We start from the raw sequence: 8,738 nt of genomic DNA, 5'->3' as shown, positions 1-8,738 counted from the left end.
TAATAAATATTCTCTTACAAGGAATTAAAAATGCAGGAGTTTTTTTCTCTTTTCTGTGTGGGTCTATCTGAGTAAATTATGCTTTCTATGATGCTTCACAGGCTCTATCTGCACTGATAAATAATACCAGGAAACACTTCCAGGCAGTGGACCTCGAATATTTTTAAAAGGTACTGTTAGTAACATAAACTGTTACACATACTTCTGGTCATAAACCAGGCTCACTCACTCTCTCCCAAGCAATTCCTGGGTGCAGGAAGGAGGTAAGAGTGAGATAGGAACTGTTTTCTGACAGGAGAACTAACTGAAAACATCAGGATTTGAGAGTTTAATAGCTATACAAGGGCAAATTTTTTTCTCACTTCTCAGTCCTGAACTTCCTACAAAAGTCTGTTCATGGAGATTCATAGGGACTTAGTGGCTAACTTTTCTGAAATCCTCATGACCCTTAATCTTTCATCTTCACCTTAGTCCAGAAGTATAAATTAATTAAATACAATCTAAGGTCATTCAGGAGATCTCTCAGGAGTGACTCTGATTCCAGGTAAGTCTTCTGGGTCCTGGTCATTCCACCTCTCCAAGTCACAGAATCATTGAATCATTTAGGTTGAAAAAGACCTCCAAGATCATTGAGTCCAACCATTAACTCAGCACTGGTAAGTCCATCACTAAACCATGACTCTAAGTGACACATCAACACATATTTTAAATACCTCCAGGGATGTTAATTAAACCACTTCCCTGGGCAGCCTGTTCCAGTAACTGGCGACCATTTCAGCGAATAAATTTTTCCTAACAGCCAAACTAAACAACTCCTGACACACCTTGAGGCCATTTTCTCTTGTTCCATCAAATGTCCCCTCTCCATGACATTCACTCACTTCTCTCTAGATTCCTCAAACAGAATTAAGCAAGGACACATACGTGTTTTTAGTCCAGGCTGAGGTGATGCTCAGGTCTGAGCCAGCCCCGCATCGATACCATACAGACTGACAAACCTCTCACTCACCAAAGATTATTTTGTAGTTCACAGAGGTATGTGCAAAACGAGTCATCCACTTTTTGAATGACAGTAAGCAAAATGCTGGGGTCACCAAAAAGATCTGCCTTCGGCAAAGGTCCACCATGGCACGAGAGCAAACAACAGAAGAGATAACACCAAAAAAGAATTTCTGGGAAATCTCTTTCCCAGACAGTTATGAAAAGAGGAAGTCTGTTCAGAAGCTGCTTAGAATGGTGAAAACAGATGTTTAGTAGAATATCAGGCACTTGCTCTAGACAGACAAGATCTCCCTAGGATGACCAGAATGAAGGTATTCAACCAGTAGCAAGTATCAAAGCCAGTTGTATTCCTCTTGTGCAAACATTATGTCACCCAACCAACACTCATAAAATCAGATCTTGAAAAAGAAGCAGATTCCAAAGGATTAATGCCATTATTGGTACAAATCATTGAGATTATTTAAGTGCAAGGTCTTAATGAAATTTTTTTCTAGACATCCTATCAAGGACCTAAAGAGATACTTCCCACAAGTGAGCAAAGCAAGTACTCCTGGATGAAATCCATCTAGTGTTACAGTGCTCTTAAAATGCTTAAAAATATAGATGAGGCTGAAAATGTGAGCATAAAGGGCTTCAACTTAGAATCTGGCAGTGACTGATAGGAGAGGCAAAGGAGTCAGTGATAATATGGTTAAAGAAAATAGCAAGGTATTAAAAAAAAGCCCTTCCTGGGAAAAATGAACTAACAGGAATTAGAATTGCAAATGAATTACAGATAAAACTACATGTAGTGAAGTAATATTCATAACTTAAAATAGTAAGGGTGGAATAGAATGTTTTTTTTCCTCAGTAATAAAAAAACACAGGCTCTTTAAATTAAACTTTTTCCAAAAAGTAGACTCAGGTAACTTGCACCCGTGATGTTTTCAAAGAATTAGTTAATAAACCTTGTAACTCAGTTTATCTGAATCCATTTTTAGAAACAGAGAAAATCCCACATTCTGGGGGATTATCTGTATAATATCAGTATTTCAGAGAGCCAGAGATAGGCAATCAGAGGTAAATCCCTATTGAAATAATTCCAGAAATAGTCAACAATGATATTTTTTCCTTCTCCATCTTTAATGATAGTATTCATCTCAGTTACTATCAGTTCTTGTAAAGCAAGTTTGATCAAAGAAACTTCTTCTCCTCTTTTTTCATGTTTAAAAATAAATTATTAGTATGATTCATAAAAGTAGCTGGTATGACTAGCCTTCTCTGTACCATTTGAATGAATGCCACATAGTATTTTGTCAAAAATAATTAATATAATGAGAACAGAAAAAAGACATATTAGGTATTAAACACAGATCACAGAAAGTTAAAAAAACAGGTTTTAGAAGGAAAATATTCAGGATTTTGCTCTCTGGATACCCCAGGAGCTAATCTAGGGGGGCAGGAGGCAGGGAGGGGAGGAAAGAAAACAGTGATGGTGGGGGATTAACTAATTAATTTTGCCAGCAAAATTTGCAACTGAGAAAAGATTGGTGAAGTAGCAAATTACAAGAGAACATGATGGTATCACTGGAGTGCTTGAAGAAATGACTGAAAAGCCACAAAACAAGTTTTAACACAGTCTGTCTGTGGTCCTGCACATCATACTCATCGTAGATAGGGGCTTTGTAGGAAAAGTCACTGCAGCCTGAGACATTTACAATTGATTACACTATTAAAGACAGGCATTTGGACCACTGGTGACTGATAGGCACATGAGAAGGGTGGCTTATTCCTCTTCCCCAGTCAGAGGTGCTTAATTAAAGATGAATGAACTATTTGCTGTAGAAACCCCTCTCTCTCCTCTGACTGGAAAGAGCACTGCACGATCTGCTTAGACTAGACACCAGTGCCTAATGTTAGGAGAAATTAATCCTACCATTTTCCTCAGTAAAAAGAAGACAGTTATAAAAAGCTAAACATGGGATGCAATTTCTTAAGCACTTGCATTATATAAGCGTCTTCCTCAGACTTCAGGTAAATGGATCCCCAAAATTCTCACAGTGTATCAGAAGTCAAACCAACGACTGAAATGATTGAATCAGTTTTTTTAGATCTAACCTACAGGAAATCCTTACAGCCAAGACCACACCACAGGAAAAGCAGAACCTCTGTACCCCTCCTCAATGGGTGTTTTAAATGGTCTCTGTATCCATCATCTTAGTATTAGATTCCTACATTATCTAGTTCTCCATATCTTTATTCCCATCCCACTTTACACAGAAAATTGGCCTTATACATTTGCTGTTGCCTCTCAACCACAGAGAGACTCCTGTCTCTCTTAGACATCTGCATTTTTGATGCTGGCATTCATTTGGGTAAAGAAATAGAAAGTTTTCAAAAATGATATTTAATTCTTATTGGGTGCATGACAAATATATGAATAAATATTGATTTCATGATTTTTATCCATTTATGGATGAAAATGTCCTTATATTAAGCTGGCACATTGCTAAATAAAAGTGATTAGATCATAATAAAAAAATACAATTACAACGAAATTATAAAGTATAATGCACACATATGCTTCTAAAAAAGGTCCATCAAAAAATTATGCAGAGTCTGCAAATACTAAGGAAAAATATACAAACAGAATTATCTGCATCATTTATAATACCTTCCAGGTATATGCTAGAGAACTGAAGAAAAAGAGGAATAGCAAAATTTATCCCATTCCACAGGAAAAAAACAACCAAAATAAGAAAAAAAAAAAGCAGATCTGGGGTCTTACAGTAAGGAGTTTTTCTTTATTTCATTCAATTAGAATAGTATTTCTAGTATTGTCATCTATGGCAGAATCCTGTGTCAGTACTATATTTAATTAATTTTTCTGAGTGAATTGAAAGGTTTGAATAACAGTATAGCCTTCTGTAAAATTATTAATAGTGCAAAATTGAGAAAAAAAAACCCAGCACTTGTGGGTTTTTAAAAATTTAGTCAGTTTTTTGCATACCCTGTAAATTTAACAATTAATCACTTTTAATACTTTTAGTTCTTTTTAGTCCTATCAAAGACCAAATTATCCTAGAGAAAACTCTGACCTTCTGGAACAGGAAAATGTCTTTATGTATTAAGATGCTATTGTCCCTCTGGGAAAAAAACTATCCTCTTCTAACAGTACCTACTAACACTGCTCAACAGCACAGAATTAGTAATTTACAGACACAAAATTCCTCTTTTAGCAAGACCCTCACTGAAGCCAACTGAATCGATCATATTCAGGACAATATTAGCAATTTGCTTTGATCATTAATTGAACTGATATAGAAAACAAACGAAAAAAACCCCTGATGTATCTTGCACAAGTTATGATAAGGATTCTTTTCTAAATGCGTCTTTTAAGAACAATTGAAAAATTAAATCCTTTATAAAACTAAACACAATTTTCTGAATTATCTTCTATCACTTCCTAAAAAATTATTTCTAATCAAGTTACAGTTTTCATAATAACATACCCTTTTAGTCCTTGGGCACATCATTCTTTCAGTGATAGTGATATAATTCAATTGAAATCAGTGGTATTGTACTGAACCTATTCTGATCGGACCAAGAAATCTAAAAACTAAACTTTGCCATCATACTAAGACAACAGCAGGAATAATTTCACAGATTTCAGTTCATAGCATTAGTTTTATATCTTTACTTTGCAGACCAAAAAGACTTTTGTTAAGCAGAATACACAGACCTGATGGTCACAAATTGAGTTTTATTTGAAGGCTGTTGATTTGCCTCATTGTCTCTGGACAAGAAAATATGTCAAACTTTTCCATTGTGAGAAATAGCTCTTTTCAAAAATAAGGCTTAAACACGTGGCACTTTTCCATCCTGATTTTTCTGCTCTGCAATAGCAGCAGTCCTACGTGATTCTGCTCAAGGAGGACTGCAGCAAGATTTGTACATATAAGTCAGTCTTTGTAGCTTTGCTTTTACTCAGTCAGGCTCCAAGACAGTCCATGGGGAGTAAAAGCTACAGCACTCTTTGGGTAAATAACAGCCAGCCAACTTTGTATTTGCCTGTGAAGATCTAATTCAATCCTTTGGGAAGATTTGTTTACCAAAAAGTTTTCTCTTCTTTTCCAACTATAGCAGTTGGTCTAATAAGACACATTATAACTGCCTATAATAGTTGTTTTGCCCATGTTCTTGGCCCATAATGGCTATAATGGCCATGACACAGACAGGGTATAAGCTTTTTTCAGTGAGGCCCAGTGCCAGCACAGGAGGCAGTGGGAACACACACAGGATGTTCCAACAGAACATCAAGAAACTGTTTTTTACTTGCAGGGTGACTGAGCACTGGCAGTGTCCCAGAGAGTGGGTGGAGTCTTCATCCTAGGAGATATTCCAGCATATGGACAGGGTACTGGGCAACAGGCTCCAGATGCCCCTGTTTAAGCAGGGTGATTGGATCAATGACCCCCAGAGGTTCCTTCCAACCTCAACCATTCTGTGATTCTATAACAATTAAATAACTACCAACTTTCCTTAACAAGTGTCTGGCAAGGCAGCTAAATGCTCTAGGGAAAATGAGAATGGAAGAAAATTATCACTGTCTCATGGTCTCACATAACCTGGTCTGAGTCCTCCCACTCTCCTGCTCTTAGCCAGTTTTGACAACTCAAGTATATACAACTTAACTGAACAAGTCATTTGTCTATGATTTGGATATTTCCTTACTGTAGCTTGCATTAAGGGTCACTTTTTTTTTTTTTGTACATCCACAAGCTGTCATTGCAAGGCTTTTACCAGGAACACGAAAAGGCAAAGATACCAAGTCTCTCCTTTATGCCCAAATCCTCTAACACATTTTATTTCCCTCAAAACCTATATTCTAGTTTTCTTCAGTGAATAAAATCAGACACATAGTTCCAGACTTCCAGTGCCTGGACCAGAAGCCTGCAAAAAAAAAAAAAATTGAATAGTTTAATGAATTAAAAACACATGATTTTAATGGGAAAGTTCAGGAATGTTTAGCTCGGGACTAGATTCACTCTTCAGAAGAGAAGGCTCTGGGGAGACCTTGTAGTCTTTAGGCCTTCCAGTGCCTAAAGATGCTACAAGAGAGCTGGAGTGGCACTTGTTTTACAAGGGCACGTAGTGACAGGACAAGGGGAATGGCTTTAAACTGGAAGAGGGAAGGTTTAGATTGGATATAAGGAAGAAATCCTTTACAGAGGGTCGTGGGGCGCTGGAACAGATTGCCCAGAGAAGTTAAGGATGCCCCATCCCTGGAAGTGTTCAAGACCAGGTTGGATGGGGCTCTGAGCTTCCCAGTCTAGTGGAAGGTGGTCCTTCCCATGGCAGGGATGTTGAAACTAGATGATCTTTAATGTCCTTTCCAACCTAAACCACTCTGTGATTCTATGATTCCACTATTTGGTCCATTTTGTTTTTAACAAAAAATGAAAAAAGTCTGTATCCCAACCTGCTTTCATCCCTCTAGATAAAACAGTTCTACACACTTGATGTTGTTACTGCCCCTTTTTAGCTTGGTGTGGTCTTGCTGCACATCAACAAATGTTCTCGTTGGCAGTGTTAAGTTTCAGAGACTGATCTCAATCAAAAGCACTGACAAGATTTTACTCCCTGCATCCTAAATGCTCCTCTAATCCTACTACACAGGCTATACCCCCTATTTCAGTTAGCTATATAGATGTAGTTTATAATAACAGGAACCTGTAAGATGTGCAGCTCATGTTGAATCTTCTTACATGAACAGCACAGAATACAGGTGAGGTCCTGACACTGCTGATGTCTGTCCCAAAAGTTTCACTGATTTAAGCAAAGAATTTCACCTTTTGTGCTTATCCAAACTTTTTTTTGCGTAGCTAAGCTGGTTAGCGATCTCAAGAGTGCACACTTCCCTATAGTGTAAAGAATTTGTCTAATGGGCATAGGAATACGTCTTTGTTGCACAGGGACACTAAGATTGATTAGGTAATAACCTGAAAGCACTATAGGAGTTAACAGTGCTGTGCTATATAAATGCTAAGTATTGTTGTTTTTCCTCTCAAAAACAGTTCAGAAAAGTCTGACAGGTTCACAACTAAGCTCTAAAACATAAATACTAAGATATGTCCACCTTTGATTTTGTAATACTACACATGCCACTCAGAAGAATATTATGGTAGCTTTGCCTGAGATTGCTTGTTATTTTTGATGAGGTAACAAATTACTGTCAGCAAATGAGATTTGGTAAAGTATTTTCAGCGGTTCACTTTAAAGTGTAACTCCTTGGTTTTTTATTTCCTCTTGTACAGAAAGGCTATGTAGAGAGAGAGAAACTTCAGGATGTCCTGATTTGGGGATGGAGTTAATTTTCTTCCTAGTAGCAGGTGCAATGCTGTGTTTTGGATTTTGTATAACAATAAAGTTGATAACACACTAATGTTTTAATTGTTGCTAAGTAATGTTTACTCTTAAGTCAAGGACTTTTCCGTTTCTGGAGGGCTACCAAGATGATGAAGGGCCTTGAGGGGAAGCTGTATGAGGAGCAGCTGAGGTCACTCGGTCTGTTCAGCCTGGAGAAGAGGATACTGAGGGGAAATCTCATTATAGGTACAACTTCCTCACGAGAGGCAGCAGAGGGGCAGGCTCTGATCTCTTCTGTGTGATGCCCAGTGACAGGACTTGAGAAAATGGCATGAAGTTGTGTCAGGGGAGGTTTAGGTTGGATATTAGGAAAAGGTTCCTCACCCAGAGGATGGCTGGGCACTGGAACAGGCTCCCCAGGGCAGTGGTCACAGCACCAAGCCTGACAGTTCAAGAAGCATTTAGACAATGCTCTCAGGCACATGGTGTGATTATTGGGGTTGTCCTCTGCAGGGCCAGGAGCTGGACCTTGATGATCCTTGTGGGTCCCCTCCAATTCAGGATATTCTATGATTCTATGATTCCCATACTCTGCCAGTGAGGAGGTGCACCAGAAGCCAGGATGGAGCATGGCCAGAACAGCTGACCCAAACTAGCCAAAGGGGTAGTCCATACCATAAAACGTCATGCCTGATAGATAAACCAGGTGGAGTTGGCTGGGAGGGGCTGATCACTGCTTGGGGATAGGATGGACATTGCTCAGTGGGTGATAAGCAATTGTATTGTACATCACTTGTGCTGGGTTTTATTTATCTCTCTCTTTTTGTTATATCCATTTTCATTGCAATTATTAATAGTAGCATTATTATTACTATTATTTTAATAGATTTCTTTTATTAAACTGTTCTTATCTCAACTTACAGGTTTTACCTTTTTACCTGATTCTCCTTCCCTTCCCACATAGCTGGGGGAAGTGAGCAAGCGACTGTGTGGTGCTTAGTTGTTGACTGGGGTTAAGCCATGACATAGGGGTCAGAAAGGGAAGACCAGAGAGAGGGAAGAAAATGCCTCCTACCTATCCATAAAACAGCACTGCTTGGTCAGGCTCTTTGCTTGTGTATCTCTGCTCTGCAACAGTTGCCCTCCCCCTTCAAGATATTAAGGAGGTTGGCGTATTTGTAAGGTGAGGGAGGTGGCTATTCCTCCCATCTGTTTTGTGACCTTATCATCTGTGTGCAGAGGACATAGGAGCACGACAAAGCTCCCTATGGAGCTGTCCTCCCTAAAAAGGACATTGAGGTGCTGGAGTATGTCCAGTGAAGGGCAACGACGCTCATGAAAGGACTAGAGAATGTTTTATGAGGAACAGCTGAGGGAGCTGGGTTTGT

This window comes from Manacus vitellinus, unplaced genomic scaffold (assembly GCF_001715985.3).
Source record: "Manacus vitellinus isolate BGI_N305 unplaced genomic scaffold, ASM171598v3 scaffold_1_pilon, whole genome shotgun sequence".
In the NCBI taxonomy this organism is placed as follows: domain Eukaryota; kingdom Metazoa; phylum Chordata; class Aves; order Passeriformes; family Pipridae; genus Manacus; species Manacus vitellinus.
This window is presented reverse-complemented; position numbering follows the sequence as displayed.